The following is a 16,005-nucleotide window of genomic DNA, read 5'->3' as shown; positions in this document are numbered from 1 at the left end:
ATTAGTGCTAGTTATACATCATTGTTTGCAAAATCTGCCTTATTTCATCATATAGAAAAAGGATTTAGGAATCTGTGATCTGTTGTTTGCTCATCCATTTAAGAAGTTAAGAAGAAAACAACCCTCAGGCTCTTAATTCTGGTTATCACCTAGAAATCTCCACTGAACTAAACTTAAGCCTCATCAGTGTAGCAGTGAAATCTGCTCACACTGATGACCTTTGTGTTGATTCAGACCTGAGATTCAGATCTCCAGAAATGTTACATTATGTTCTGGTCATATTGATTCAGGCCTTTTTTTCAGAGAAATTATTGTAAATCAGTTTTGAAACCCTTGACTTGGAGGAATTAGTCAGTTCCTTGCCGTACTGGGCATTAGAGGAAATGTTCTAGTGGGTCTTTGTAGTCAACTGATACATTATACATGTTGAAGCGAGGTCAGCCATTTTTATTCTTTGATTTTTCATTTTATTGGCCAGTTATAAGACTTACTGCTTGGGGATGAAAATAGGCTTTTAGTTGCCACCTGTGTTATGATCCTGAAGGACTAGGTTTTCAGGATCATAGGTAGTAAAGGGTCAGCTTTTTTCCTCCATTGACAGTGAAAGGGATGGACTCACTGCAGGAGATGCAGAGAAGAGATTTGGAGTTCACACCTTGACTTCCATCCTGTTATACCACCGGCGGATTGAAAGAAAAGTCATGGAACACAGGTGCCAAGGAGAGGAGGGTTTTTTGAATTATTTGTAATTCTCAGTACAAAGGACAAATCTGCCTCCCCCCCACCCCACCCCGACTCCAAATAACTACCCTATTGTCCTTCTGTCTGAAGGTGGAGCCTCCGGAGCAGCTGAGGGTGTTCAGGTTAGATTCTGGTTCCTGACACCTTCTCCAGGTCCACCTAGGCTCCTGTGTGCCAGGGTGGCCAGACAGGTTAGGAGTTTTGGAGAGCTTTTGTATGACACCATGTATCCTTTTATTTTGGTTTTTGATAGTAGGACCACAACATTATGCTGATTTTCTGAGGAATTGTGTGTTGTAAGATGTCCCTTATTCCAAATTCTTGGAAAATTGAAAATGTACTTTTAGTCTTGTTTGTCAGTCAGCTGAATAGTCTGACCTAAACCACTCTAAAAGCCTTCATCTCTGGTTTGCCTGAGCATCTTGCTGCTGTTCCTAAAAGCTCACTGATTGGATCCTCTCTTGAAAGTGAAGTTTACGGCAATGATTCTTTCTTTTGTTGTTTTGCTTTTATTTTATGTTTTAATTAAAAAACTTTTTAATATTCTTTTCCATTGTGGTTTATTACAGGATAGTGACTATAGTTCCCTGTGCTATACAGTAGGACCTTGTTGTTTGTCCATTCTATGTATAATAGTTTGCATCTGCTAATCCCGAACTCCCACTCCAGCCTTCCCCCATCTCCCCCTTGGCAACCACAAGTCTGTTCTCTATGTCCGTGAGTCTGTTTCTGTTTCGTTAATAAGGTCATTTGTGTCATATTTTAATTCCACACATAAGTGATATCATATGGTATTTGTCTTTCTCTTTCTGATTTACTTCACTTAGTATGATAATCCCTAGGTCCATCCAACAGCCTTGATTCTTGTTCCGTTTCCCCATTCTCATCAAAAGAAGCTAAAATGTATTGAGCACTTACTGTGTGCTGGAACACTGCTCATAGCCCTTGCCATTGTCTCAGTTAAGCTCTGTTAACAGTCCTATGTAGTAGGTCCTATTATCCCCATTTCTTGGTAAGGTAATGGGCACCAAGAAGTTAACTCATTTGCTCCAGTTCACATAGCTAATAAATGGTAGAGCCTGGATTCTTACATTGTTTAAGAAACAGATTTGTCAAGACAGAACAAAAAGCATGGCACATCCTTCCTTTCCATTCAGTGGGTATTTTCTCCTCTGTCGTTTTTATTCTTTAAATCTTTCTAATACTCAAGTCTTTTGGCTTGACAGCATCATTCTCTTTTCTCTTCAGTCGTCATGTCTTAACATCCTTCCCTTTGTCCAAAGATTGCCTGACTTCCTACCAGGCAAGTTATTACAGTTTCTTTTCTCACTACCTCCTAATAGCAATCTCGCGGAGACTTTTTGCCCATCAAATGTCATTGTTGATTTTTATTCCCTTTTATAAGAATTCCTCAAGGGCAAGAAGATGCATTCCTATGCAGGTGTTTTCTAGAGGGGCTGCTCTCTCTCTTCAGATGCATTTTCTGTAATCAACAGGATCTTTCTTCTGGCAGGGTTCAAGCAGCGCTTTGCATCAAAGGGCCTCTGTACGTCTTCTCTATATGTCTCACCAGCTTTTCGGGGCTGTGGGCATCTTCCTTTGCCTGGGCAGGGAGGTAAATCATTTTCAAGTATGACTGGTTTGCAACATTTTTCATCTTAAAATTCTCCTTAAGTTTCACATTTTTTGCTGGAAAAGGCTATAGAACAAAAAACAGTGTTTCTCAAAGTGTGGCTTGTGGAACCCCGGGGGTTTCTGAGACCTAAAAGTTATCTTCTTAGTAATACCAAGACATGCGCCTTTTTCACTGTACTGACGTTTGTACTGATGGTCCAAAAGCAAACGTGGATAAAACTGCAAGTGGGTGTACGTGAATCAAGGCAGAGGCCTCCGACTTTACTAGAAGTCAGGCTGCTTCTCACCAGCACACAATATAAAAAGCCCGTTTCACTTAAGAACGTTCTTGTTGAAGCAGTACAGGTGATCAATTCTGTTAAATCTCCGACCTCAAGTACATCTGTTTAGTGTCTTGTGTGACGAAGTGGGAAGTACACATAAAGTGCTGCTGCAGCAAACTTAGGAGGAGCCCTTGTGTGATAGCTGTTTTCTCAAAAGTGAATAAAGGGTGACTGTTACGTCAAGAAAATCAATGCACAGTATTTGTTACCAATGATAAGACTCAAGCTTTCAAGTGAAAATTAGAATCTTGGAAAACTTGGATTTGCCACCATGAGCTCGACAACTTCCTAATACGTAAAAGACTTTTTGATGGTTGTGATCTGTGTTGTCGTAACAAATGTGATTTTGTCGATATTGCTTACTTGAAAGATTTCCATGTATGGAAGATTTTGCATAGTTCGGTGAACCATTATTTTCCCAATGACCAATGTATGATGTTAGGAAATCCTGCACTGGTAAAGAAAAGTCCCTTCAAAGTGAAAGATGGACCAGTAGACTTTAATGTAATAGAATATAGAGGAATATCCAAGAGAGGGTTTGTTTTTAAATTTACTTAATTTTTATTGGAGTATAGTTGATTTATAGTGTTGTGTTAGTTTCAGTGTATAGCAAAGTGATTCAGTTATATGTATATGTATTATATATATGTGTGTATATAATATATATATTCTTTTTCAGATTCTTTTCCCATATCGGTTCTTACAAGGTATTGAAATGGTTCCCTGTGTTATACAGTAAGTCCTTGTTGTTTATCTATTTTATATATAGTAGTGTGTATATGCTACTCCCAATCTCCTAATTTATCCCTCCCCTCCACCTTTCCCCTTTGGTAACCATAAGTTTGTTTTCCGTGTCTGTGAGTCTGTTTCTGTTTTGTAAATGAGTTCATTCATATCACTTTTTTTAGATTCTACATGTAAGCGTTATCAGTTGATATTTGTCTTTCTCTGTGTGACTTACTTCATTTAGTAAGACTTACTTCTAGGTCCATCCATGTTGCTGCAAAGGGCATCATTTCATTCCTTTTTATGGCCGAGTAGTACTCCATTGTATATGTATACCACATTTCTTTATCCATTCATCCGTCGATGGACATTTAGGTTGCTTCCATGTCTTGGCGATTGTAAATAGTGCTGCAATGAACACTGGGGTGCACGTATCTTTTCAAGTTATGGTTTTCTCCAGATATATGCCCAGTCGTGGGATTGCTGGATCATCTGGTAGCTCTATTTTTAGTTTATTAGGGAACCTCCATACTGTTCTCTATATTGGCTGTACCAATTTACATTCCCATCAACAGTGTAGGAGGGCTCCCTTTTCTCCACACCCTCTCCAGCATTTACTGTTTGTAGATATTTTGATGATGGCCATTCTGACCAGTGTGAGGTGATACCTCATTGTAGTTTTGATTTGCAGTTCTCTAATAATTAGTGATGACGAGCATCTTTTCATGTGCTTTTTGGTCATCCTTATGTCTTCTTTGTAGAAGTGTCTATTTATATCTTCTGCCCATTTTTTGATTGGGTTTTTTGTTGTTTTGATATTGAGCTGCATGAGCTGTTTGTATATTTCGGAGATTAATCCCTTGTTGGTTGCTTCGTTTGCAAATATTTTCTCCCATTCTGTGGGGTATCTTTTAGTTTTGTTTATGGTTTGCTTTGCCGAGCAAAAGCTTTTAAGTTTAATTAGGTCCCATTTGTGCGACCCAGAGCATGACACTCCTGCTTTTTGTTTAGGAAAAAAGGAGATAATGAAACCTAATTCTCAGAGATGTGAGAATTATCTGAGATAATGTTTGTGTATCATGTCGTGCTCAGTAATGTTACTTTCTTTGCCTTCCTTCCCTATAATTAGATAGCTGCTTGTTTTACATGACTTGCTGGCATAGTTGGCCCTGTGATTTCTCAGTTTCAGATTTAGAAGTATTTATCATGTAATATGGTAGGCAGTTTCCCAGGCTTTTTCTCATCATGCTGAATTAGATGTATTTTTTTGTATGATCACTTTTCTATTGTATCTTTATAACAATATTTTAGATGTAGCTGAAATAGTCGTATTCCCTTACCAGTCATTTGGGTTAGCTATTATGAAATATAGGGCACTAAAACTATTGACTTCAAATCTGAATTTATTAAAAAGTAACACAGTTATGCAAAGGATTTTTCACTTTAAAGGAGTCAATGCAGATTGGTTGGCTGGTTGGTTTTAGGAAAAGTTGTCTCCTTTAATTGTTCATCATTGTTTGGATTCTTCAGATCTAACATGTTTTGGCTTAAAATGTGATTGATTTATAAAGTTTCAGTTTACCACAACTTTTCAGTTCATGTGTTGTATAAGATCTTATATGGCAGAGAAGTACAAGCTTCCCAAACCTGACTCTGCATTCAAATCAACTGTGAAGCATAGCCAAAAACTTCCTTTCTGGTCCGTACTTGTGGCGATCCCGATGTTACAGGTCTGACATGGGGGCTTGGAGGTGACATTTTAACATGATCCATGAGTAACTTTGACACACCACGGGTTTAGGATTCACTGTTAAAGTGGAGACGCCATCATGAAAATAATATGTGGCCAAATGGAAGGGATGGAAAGGTTGGTTTCATCCACTGCCTTGGTGTTCTGGTGATCGGCAGGTGGTGTGTTCTTATTGCTCTAAGCTTTTATAAGAAATAACACAAATCTGTCTCACATATACTGACATTTATGCAGGCATGTATGGAGGGAAGGAAACTTTCCCAGAGCCTTTCCCCATTATCCACAAGCAAGGACATTTCATTAAAACTCCTCTAATATTAACATAAGAAATTAGGCAGGAAAAGATGACTTAGAATTAAGTGTGCACTGCAATCCCGCTCCTGGGTATATATCTGAAAAAAACAAAATTACTAATTCAAAAAGATACACGCACCCCAGTGTTTGTAACAGCATTATTTACAATTGCCAAGATATGGAAGCAACCTCAGTGTCCATCAACAGACGAGCGGATAAAGAAGATGTGGTAAATATGTATCTACAGACACACACAATGGAATACTACTCAGCCATAAAAAAGAATGAAATTTTGCCATTTGCAGCAACATGGATGGACCTGGAGGGTATTACGCTAAGTGAAATAAGTCAGACAATGACAAACACTGTATGATATTGCTTACATGTGGAATCTAAAAAATACAACAAACTGGTGAATATAACAAAAAAGAAACAGACTCAACAGATATAGAGAACAAACTAGTGGTTACCAGTGGGGAGAGGGGAGGGGGGGAGGGGATTAAGAGGTACAAACTACTAGGTATAAAATAAGGTACAAGGTTATATTGTACAACGCCTGGCATATAGCCAATATTTTATAATAACTGTAAATGAAGTATAACCTTTACAAATTGTGAATCACTATATTGTATACCTATAACTTATATAATATTGTCCATCAACTATACTTCAATTAAAAAAATTAAGTGTGCATGATTGGGGGATCTTTGGATGGCAGAATAGCAGAGTAAAAAGAGCTTTGCTGTTGGAAGGGCTTAGGAGCTGTGCTGCTGGCTAGTTTTGTGACTCTGGACGTGACTTTACCACCGTGAGTCTGGTATCCCTGTCTGTACAATGGGAATAGGGAGATAATTAAATACAATAATTTTTATATCATCCCTGCACTTAATAGGCCCTCAGTAAATTGCTATTATTGATTATACTCTTCTTACTAAAGGGATGTTTAATTTCTTGGGGAATATTCGTTGCTTTAAAGTACGTAGTTCATCCATGAGCCAATACTGACTTATGGGGTGGGCGGGAGTGATAAGAAGAAATGTACTTGCCTCTCCAGAGTCCCAGTCCCTGTGAAACGCTGCCTCCTGGCAGACCTCTCGGTGTCACTAAGCTGCAACAGCACGCTCTTAGGATCCGGAAGGCTGGAGGGTCCTAAGATCCTCGTGTCTGAACTGTTCCTCTCTCTGCAGTGTGGGTGAGAGGGAGCTTTGAGGAGCACAGCTGTGCATTCATGTTGTCACTTTAAGTCTTGGGGTTTATTTTGAGGCTCTTCATCCTGTTTGTTTTCCTTTGTTCCCAAGACATTAAGTACTTACTGTCTGCAAACCGTGATAGAAACACGTTTGAGCAATGGAGCTTACCTGCTAGTAATAACTTGTTTTCCTCACTGGGAACAAAATGTGAGCCAGGGCACCCAAAAGAATCCCTTTGTGGTCCTGAGATAAGTATAAACAAATAGGGTATGTTTAAAGATGATTTAAATTTCAGTTATTAAATTAATATAGGGCTTATTTATTAAAACTGATCCAAGTAAATAAGGTCTAGAGATCTATTATACAGCATAGTGCCTAAAGCTAACAGTACTGTATTGTATACTGAAAATTTGCTAAGAGGATAGATTAAGGTCTTACCACACACACACACACACACACACACATACACATACAAATAATAGAGGGGGTGGGAGAAAATTTTGGGTCGTGATGGATATGTCTGTGACCTTGATGGTGGTGATGGTTTTACGGTGTATGCTTATCCCCAAACTCATCGAGCTGTATACATTAAATATGTACAGCTTTTTATGTGTTAATCATACCTTAATAAAGTGGTTTAAAAGAAAAAACTTACCTGAGGAAAGGAATCTCTGAAGTCCAGGTACTTTTAGTTTTAGCTAAGTTAAACACCAAATACATCAACATGAAATATGAATTGTGATAATTATGTGTACTTGAGTCAAGATATTTATGTAGCCTTTGGATGTGATAGTAAAACCCACATTTAAAAAATGATTTCCTCTTGGTAGATGGGGTCCTTTTACCATGGACGCTCTCATTGTATACTCCCTGTGACTCTGGGTGGTGGGACTGCAATGACTCCTTTTATTTATTTATCTTTTTAACGGTGCATGAGTGGATACCCTTAGAGGTCTCCCGACTGCACCAGCTCTCAGACATGTGAGGAAGCAGAAACCAAGGGCTGTATTTAGCACACAGTCCCAGGGCTCTGGGACCTGCTGTGGGTGTTGAGTGGGACCAAAGAGCCCCTTTCTCTACATGTGAATTTGTGTTTAAGCTACAAAATCCCTGTGATGTTGTTACCTCTAACATGTACAAAGCCCCTGCAGGATTTGGATCACAGCATGCTTGTAATTAACCTGTTTTAGCACTAGATGGCTTTCTCCCTTTTTTTTTTTTTCCCCCACTAGCTTTTACCAAGCCTTGGTCTCCTGAGTAGATTGAAAGAGACAACTCCCCTTTGAGTTAAGCCCTGTAGAATTAAGAATATGTTTGTAATTGGTTATTTTAAAATGTATCTTAATTCCATTAATGTGTATTTATTGAGTGCCTATTATGTGCTAGAAACTGCTAGGGACTGTGAACATATGCAGATGGGTCATTGATTCAATAAATAGGAACTGAGCACTTACTTTGATCTTATTCCTGCTGGAAACTGGAGATACGAGAGGTGAATAAGGCAAGATCCTTGCTGTTAATCAACTTATAAGTTAATGGGGAGAGAAAAAAAAACTAAAAAAATGAAATACACAGGCAATGTAATATATTGCGGCATAAATATGCATGAAATGTGATGGGAATGCAGGTGAGTGGCATACACAAAATTGGGGGAGGAGGGGTAGATGACTTCCTGGAGGAAGTGGCACTAGAGGAGGGCTTCCAGAGACACTTGGATAGTCAGGGTATATATTTTAGCATTTAGAGTGTGCTGAAGTAAGAGTTTCCTTGACCCGTATAGGGAGAAAGGCCCTCCAGATGGAGGAAACTTTGGGGGAACTGCAAGTATTTCTCTAGGTTTTGTGCAAAGGGTATTTGGGGCAATAGACATGAGTTGCTATAATTCAAGGCAGGTTGTGCTAAGTCATGTAGTCCTTACCATACAGTGTTGTGTTCTTAGAATGGGGGTCAGAACAATTAAATGTTTTTGTAAGGTAAGTCTCTGTATCTATAAGAAGTTCTTTTTAAAAAATATTTTATTGAAGTATAGTTGATTTACAATGTTGTGTTAGTTTCAGGTGTACAGCAAAGTGATTCAGTTATACATAAATGTATATATTATTTCTTTACATTCTCTCCCATTATAGATTATTACAAGATATTGAGTATAGTTCCCTGTGCTATACAGTAGGCCCTTGTTGTTTATTTTATATACAGTAGTATATATATTTTAATCCCAAACTCCTAATTTATCCCTCCCCCACCCCCTTTGGTAACTGTAAGTTTGTTTTCTATGTCTGTGAGTCTATTTCTGTTTTGTAAATAAGTTCATATGTATAATTTTTTTAGATTCCACATATAGACCTATGATATATGTCTATCAGAAGTCCTTGACTGTAAGCAGTGCAAAGTAACTTTGGCTAACTTAAGCAAAAGAAGAATTTATTGGAAGTACATTGGGCAGCTCACATATTAATGGGAAGGCTCAGAAGATGAGCAGGAACCTAGGTGAAGATATACCAGCAACCCAGGCAGGGCTAGGCTACTTGTCTTGTGATGATGGCCGACTACCATGGATACCACTGTTGCTCCTGGACTCCTGGGGGTACTGTTACCATAGATACTTTATCAGCATCCTTTGTTTTTGTGTCATTTCCTCAAGATTCAAAGTCTTTGGTTGGAATATCAGTCGACTGGGCCTCGGTCCTCCTAACTGCTAGAACAGGGAGGGGACCTTTTGGCTTCTGTAATGGGAGGTAGACCCAGCTTCCAAGGCTCACACGGTGAGTTCAGGGTTCTCCAACACTATTAGTATTTAATTGGAGGTGATTGACTATCAGGGATGTGATAGGTAGTAGTTGAAAGTTGAACCACTGAATTCTAAATTATTTTCCATTTCTGTAGTGTTATGAAAATAATGTGCTAGTGCTTTTATTTATTTATTTTTATTAAAGCACAATTGATTTACAATGTTGTGTTAGTTTCTGGTGTACAGCAAAGTGATTCAGCTATACATACATGTATGTATATATTTTTTTCATATTCTTTTCTATTATGGTTTATTATAGGATATTGAATATAGTTCCCTGTACTATACAGTAGGACCTCATTGTTTATCTATTTTATATATAGTAGTGTGTATCTGATAATCCCAGACTCTTAATTTATCCCTCCCCCACCCCCTTTCTGTTTCTGTTCATTTGTATCATAGTTTAGATGTTGTGTGGTATTTGCCTTTCTCTTTCTGACTTCATTTAGTATGATAATCTCTAGGTCCACCCATGTTGCTGCAAATGGCATTATTTCGTTCCTTTTTATGGCTGAGTAGTATTCCATTGTATATATGTACCACATCTTCTTTATCCATTCATCTGTTGATGGACACTTACGTTGCTTCCATGTCTTGGTTATTGTAAGTAGTGCTGCTATGAGCATTGGGGTGCTTGTATCTTTTCGAATGAGAGTTTTCTCTGGATAGATGCCCAGGAGTGGGATTGGTGGATCATATGATAACTCTATAGGCTTTTAAAACTAAATACTGGATTCTGGGTCTGCAGATACAGCTTCATCCTCCTCCTTACCTATACCCAAGCACCAATGAATTCTCCATTGCTTAAAGAGACCAAACACTTTGGTGACTCAGTCCCTATGCTTCACCTTTACCTTTTGGGGCTCATCTTTCCTCACTAGCACCCTCTCCTCACCCTGAAACAGATTAACATCCTCCTCCTTTTTTCCACTTCAGCTCGGGAGTCTCTTTCTCCTTGTCATTTTAGCTCCGAATCATCTCTGTCAATCATCGCGTAGTAACGAATTACTCCTGAGCCTCCAAAGCTTTGTGTCCCTTTAATAGAGCACTTACTCTGAGATGAAGTTTGGATAGTTGTGTCCTAAGGCTAAGGGTGGTCTTACTCATATCTTTGTTATTTATAGCTCACATCACAGGGCCCTGTTGAACTCAATTGTTACTTTAAAGGTTAAGCATACTTTCTGTAGTTTGGTCCACACTGATACTATCTCAGAGATATTTTTAAATAAGCATTACAAAGTTAAACTTCACACAACTTTAAAGGTATTCATCACAAATTCCACTTTGAGAGAGTCTAAATTAAATAGGTGTATTTATTTTTCTTGTTTTCTACAATGGAGTGATTATTCCAGGGATTCAAACTGAAGTTCCATGCCCAGGAAGACCATATCTGTAGAGGCTGGGAATTTTAGAAATCTTCCCCGCTCCCACCTCCTCCCCACTCCCCCCATCTTGGGTTTCAAATAATGGTTACTGGGGAGAAAGGGAGTGAGAAGGTATATTCAGCTGTGTGCCTTCAGTTTAGTGTTGGAGATCCCTGTTTGCTTTTTCAGTGTGTGTGCTGCGTGCAGGCGTTCATAGAGGGGGATGCCAGGACCTGTCTGCTTCCTTCAGGCCTCAGGATCAAGAGTGTGACTTGGCTACCCTAGGGAGGGAGCTTGGCTTCACATGAGGGCTTGTGAACAGACTACCCCTTATTTTTCAGGTACTGGTCGTGGAGTCTCCACGCTCCCTTTAAAAACATTGTTTCTAGGGCATCTGCCTCCCTGAGCAGAGTATTCTACTCCCCGGAGAAACCTCCAGTTCTGCCAGAATCCGAAGGCTTGGCTTGGTTGCTGACATTTAACTTTGAGGCTGCTGGCGCACTCAGTAAATTCCTTAGCTCTTTGAAAAGGAAGGTAGAAGCCACAGAATTGTTTTGTTGCTTGTGGTTAAAATCTCTGTTATAAGGTTAGAGGAGGTTATTCTAATCTTGACAGTGTAATTTTTTTTTTTTTTTTTTTTTTTTTTTTTGCGGTACGCGGGCCTCTCACTGTTGTGGCCTCTCCCGTTGCGGAGCACAGGCTTCGGACGCGCAGGCTCACGGGCCCAGCCGCTCCGTGGCATGTGGTATCTTCCCGGGCCGGGGCACGAACCCGTGTCCCCTGCATCGGCAGGCTGGCTCTCAACCACTGCGCCACCAGGGAAGCCCAGTGGAATTGTTTTTAAAGGCATTAGGTGGTTTTGGCTTCCATGGAGCTGGCAGAAAGTCTTGCACTTGGGTGCAGTGACACCTGGGAGTTTTTTCGCAGTGAGCAAAGGCCCCAGAGCATCACTGCCAGCTGCAAAGGGGAGAGCGAGTGCTTCCTCATCTTAGAGAACTGAGAGGGCCAGGGAATCATCGGGAACTCTCAGAGACTGGCTTTGAAGGGACCCTCTCATTAAACTTGGTAGAGACATCATCCCAGAGGATATGCCAAGTTCTCCATCCATCAGCAAGTAGTAAGGGAACATATATATACCTTATACAGAAAGTAGCAAGTACCCATATGGTGCCTTGTCTTCAAGCTTCACCAGGGCACTGGCACCAGCATATATATATTTATTTATTTATTTATTTATATATATATATATATATATATATATATATATATATATATATTTATTTATTTATTTATTGAAGTATAGTTGATTTACGTTGTGTTTAATTTCTGCTGTATAGCAAAGTGACTCAGTTATACATATGTATATTCTTTTTCATATTCTTTTCCATTATGATTTATCATAGGATATTGAATATAGTTCCCTGTGCTATACAGTAGGACCTTGTTTATTCGTCCTATATGTAATAGTTTGCATCTGCTAATCCCAGACTTCCAGTCCTTCCCTCCCACATCGCCCCTTCCCCTTGGCAAACACTAGTCTGTTCTGTATATCCGTGAGTCTGTTTTTGTTTTTTAGATATGTGCATCTACTTAATGGTTGAGTAATATTCCATTGTGTATATGTACCACATCTTCTTTATCCATTCCTCTGTCGATGGTCATTTAAGTTGTTTCCATGTCTTGGCTATTGTGAATAGTGCTTCTGTGAACATAGGGATGCATGTATCTTTTTGATTTAGAGTTTTGTCTGGGTATATGCCCAGAAGTGGGATTGTTGGATGCACCAGCCTATATTAAGTGACTACTGCAAACTACTAGGCAGTTGATGTTTAAGTGCTCAGTTGTGCGCTTTCGATCATCATTACCATGGCCATTGGGGGAAGGCAGGCCACTGTAGGGGAGGTAACCTGAAGAGGTAAATGTATTGGGATGAACTTTAGAGGACTTGGGGAAGGGAGTGTGCAGCTAGAGGATGGCATTCCCAGCAGGGCCTTGGAGAATGAGGGTGGCCTGTTCACAGGATGCTGGGATGCTGAGGGGACCAGCAGGACTGTTGACAGCTAAAGGAGGGGGCCGAGTGTAGACAGCCTTGAAAACCGAACAGAATTTGAAATTGAAGCTGTAGCCGATATGTTTATGTGCAAGGGAGTGGCATGCTGGCAGTGGAGTTTAATTAAGGACAGGTGATTCCCAGCTGTGTGAGTGCAGGACAGTAGTGGGGTGACGGTTTGAATGTCCTCTGGTGTTTGCACCGGAAGGAGACTCCTGAGCCTCTTATGTTGGTCTGTTTATGGATTCCGGATCTGATCTTAGGGAACGAATCAGTTACAATGGAGGTGAAACAGCTGAGCAGGTGACCAGGATTCTTGTTGTACCTCTCGCCTCCCCCAGGAAACTCACTTCATTTTTACCTTAATTCATTTTTCCTTCAACAACGAGGCCTTTGTTATCCCTACTATGGAGGGAGGGGAAAAAAGTCGTGTTCAGGGTCACATTACCTAAAGGCCTCTGGACAGTTACAAAGAAAGTGAGAGAGTAAAACCATAATGGGAAGGAAGTTTTCAGTGCTTTAGAAGCCAGCCAAAAGTAGTCATGCTCTTAGAGAGAGAAGCAAAGGATTCTTGTTGAGAAATGACATGCAGTTTTTGCAAAGAGAAAGGAACTATTCTTGTTGAAATGGGTCATCATCAATATAAGGCAGAAACGTTGAACCCTCAAACTGAAATTGCAGAATTTCACCCTCTGCCGAGTACAGCACAAACAAATGTCTAGCTTTACTTCAGGCAGGAGCCCGAGGTACTGCCCGCCCCCTGCCCAGAGGGAGACCCTGGGCAGGTTTTCTATTGCTTCTGCCAGTTTCCCCACGTAGACTAAAGCTGTGTGAGCCATGGTCCTTAGATGAAGGTTTGGGTTGAAAGTAGGTGACTGCAAGTTACTAAGTCAAGAGAAACTTACATGGAAACCCTGAGAGGCAACTCCATGTACGGATTACGTAGAAGCTGAATCCTTGGTCAGCTGTGGACTGCACTGTCACTTAGGCCCTGGGCCCCAGCCAGGCCTCGCAGTGCTCACCGGGTAGGGGTGGTGTCTGGGCGTCTCCTGTGGTTTCTCACAATTCTTGCTCCCGGGGCTGGAGACCTGCTAACAAGGAAAACCGAATTTCTGCTTATGACAGGTATTGATGTCCAGTTTCTGATTTCAGAGATCCTTGACCCTGTTGGTTAGATTATATACCCTATGTTTTTACATAAGAAAACAGACTCAAATGGTGCTACCGGAGCTCCTAACGAAGATCCTGCACTAGAACAGGAAGGGAAAGATTATGCGCACGTGGGACGGCGGATGGTGTCTCTCTTGCATTTTTGCTGTGTAGCCCAGGAATGTCGTGCCACCCTGTGATACACGTTATTATCATTTTACCTTGTCTTACAGGTGAGGGAGCTGGAAGTGAAATGATTCCTTTCAGGTGTGGCAGTGCTGGGCTAGCTCACGGGGTTGTCTCTTGGCCCAGTGGAGTGATGATTCCTGGGCCTGGCTGTCCGTAGGGTCTGTCCTGATCATCTTCTCTGCATTTCCAAGGAGAGGGGGCAGAGTGGGAACGGAACTCTCGGTCAGTGTGTGGGCCACTGAGTCTTAGATGACTGTTCACATGGAGTTGGGCATCCTGTCCTTCAGTCTGCATAGGGGTGTGTGTGTGTGTGTGTGCGTGCGCGTACGAAGAGCATTAGTTCTTTCTTAATACTGAGGCCTGCCGAAGAAATGGTGAGAGGCGGCGCATCTTTGGTGCCCTCTGAGCTTAGGCCCCTCCTTCCAGCTCTGCTCTCTCTATAGCGCCCTGTGGCCTGGAGCCCTGGGGCCTACTCTCACTTGGCAGGCCATTGGATAAGGTGTGGAAAAGCAGTTTATACCGGTGTTGTGATGATAGGAATGGCTTACTGCAGCTCCATGTTGAAAGCATGTATCTATGCATACACACATTCCCTGCACACACCTTTATACACCCATACATATACACATATATATTCTTAGGTAGGCCACAGTTTTATTGGCAGTTTACTCTCTGTTATCATTTAAAATTTTTAGTCACATGATTAGATGGTAGGGCCCAAAGAGTTGTGATCTGTTGGCATATGCCATTCCTGATCCAGATCGTAAGAGGACACCACACTTTTTTTTTAATTGAATTGAAGTATAGTTGATTTACAGTGTTGTGTAGTTTCAGGTGTACAGTAAAGTGATTCAGTTTATATATATATATAAATATATATATTTATAAATATATATATATAAATATATATATATAAATATATATATATAAATATATATATATTCTCTTTCAGATTCTTTTCCATTATAAGTTATTGTAAGATATTGAATAGAGTTCCCTGTGCTACACAGTAGGTCCTTGTTGTTTATCTATTTTATATATAGTAATGTGTATCTGTCACACTTTCTTTACTCAAGTGTATGGGTCCTCAACTCCTCCCTGGCTCTGATTTGGTGGGAGAGAGGCGGAGGGTGCAGAAGGTGTGTTTGTGTGTTTTTGTTTCTTTGCCTGTGTGCACTGTTCTCCATCTAGCTTAGGGCTTCTCGGCGGTGGTTGCACATCGGAATCATATGAAGAGCCTTATAAAATACACATGCCTGGGCCCTGTCCCAGTGATTCTGATTGACTAGGTCTGGGTGAGACTGGGGTACTGGCATTGGCAGCGTTCCCCAGGTGATCCTAATAGGTGGCCAGGGTTGCTCTGTGCGTCTCTCCAAGTTTCCACCAATATTTTCCACCTGCCTGAAGTAGAAGCCAGGCCAGGATTTGCCTTTGGATCCAGGCCATCGATGATTCCTAATTTTAGCCTTGACTTTTAGATTTATAGATGTAGAAGATGAGGCCCAGAAAGGGCTGAGTTTCTTTCCAGGGCAGTCCTTTGTCGGTCGGCCAAAAAGAGAACGCCGACAGATACTGTCACAGGCATTGGAACTGTCATTTTAGGCTGATCTTTTTTTTTTTTTTTTTTTTTTTTTTTCGATACGCGGGCCCCCCCCCCCTGTGGCCCCCCCCTTTTTGGGGCCACGGCCCCGGCGCCCCAGGCCCGCGGCCAAGGCTCCCCGGCCCAACCGCTCCCCCGCAAGGGGGAACCTCCCAGACCGGGGCACGAACCAGCGTCCGCCTGCCGATGCGGGGGACGCGGGTTCG

The 16,005-nt window shown here is 41.0% G+C and overlaps 1 protein-coding gene across 5 annotated transcripts in view; it reads left to right on the top strand.

Annotated features, from left to right (window-relative positions):
- Positions 1 to 16,005, top strand: part of AMOTL1 (angiomotin like 1) — a 128,404-nt gene that overhangs the window by 37,429 nt on the left and 74,970 nt on the right. For 2 of the 5 annotated variants that reach the window (XM_029208534.1, XM_029208533.1), the window contains exon 2: positions 3,379 to 3,434. The exons of the other annotated variants lie outside the window; for them this stretch is intronic. The gene's annotated coding sequence lies outside the window, so the exon portion shown is untranslated. The remainder of the gene's footprint in view (positions 1 to 3,378; positions 3,435 to 16,005) is intronic. 5 annotated transcript variants of the gene reach the window in all.

Source organism: Monodon monoceros, unplaced genomic scaffold (assembly GCF_005190385.1).
Source record: "Monodon monoceros isolate NGI ecotype Baffin Bay Population unplaced genomic scaffold, NGI_Narwhal_1 Super_Scaffold_7, whole genome shotgun sequence".
Lineage (NCBI taxonomy): Eukaryota > Metazoa > Chordata > Mammalia > Artiodactyla > Monodontidae > Monodon > Monodon monoceros.
Note: the sequence above shows the minus strand (reverse complement) of the source record. Positions and strands in the feature narration are given on the sequence as shown.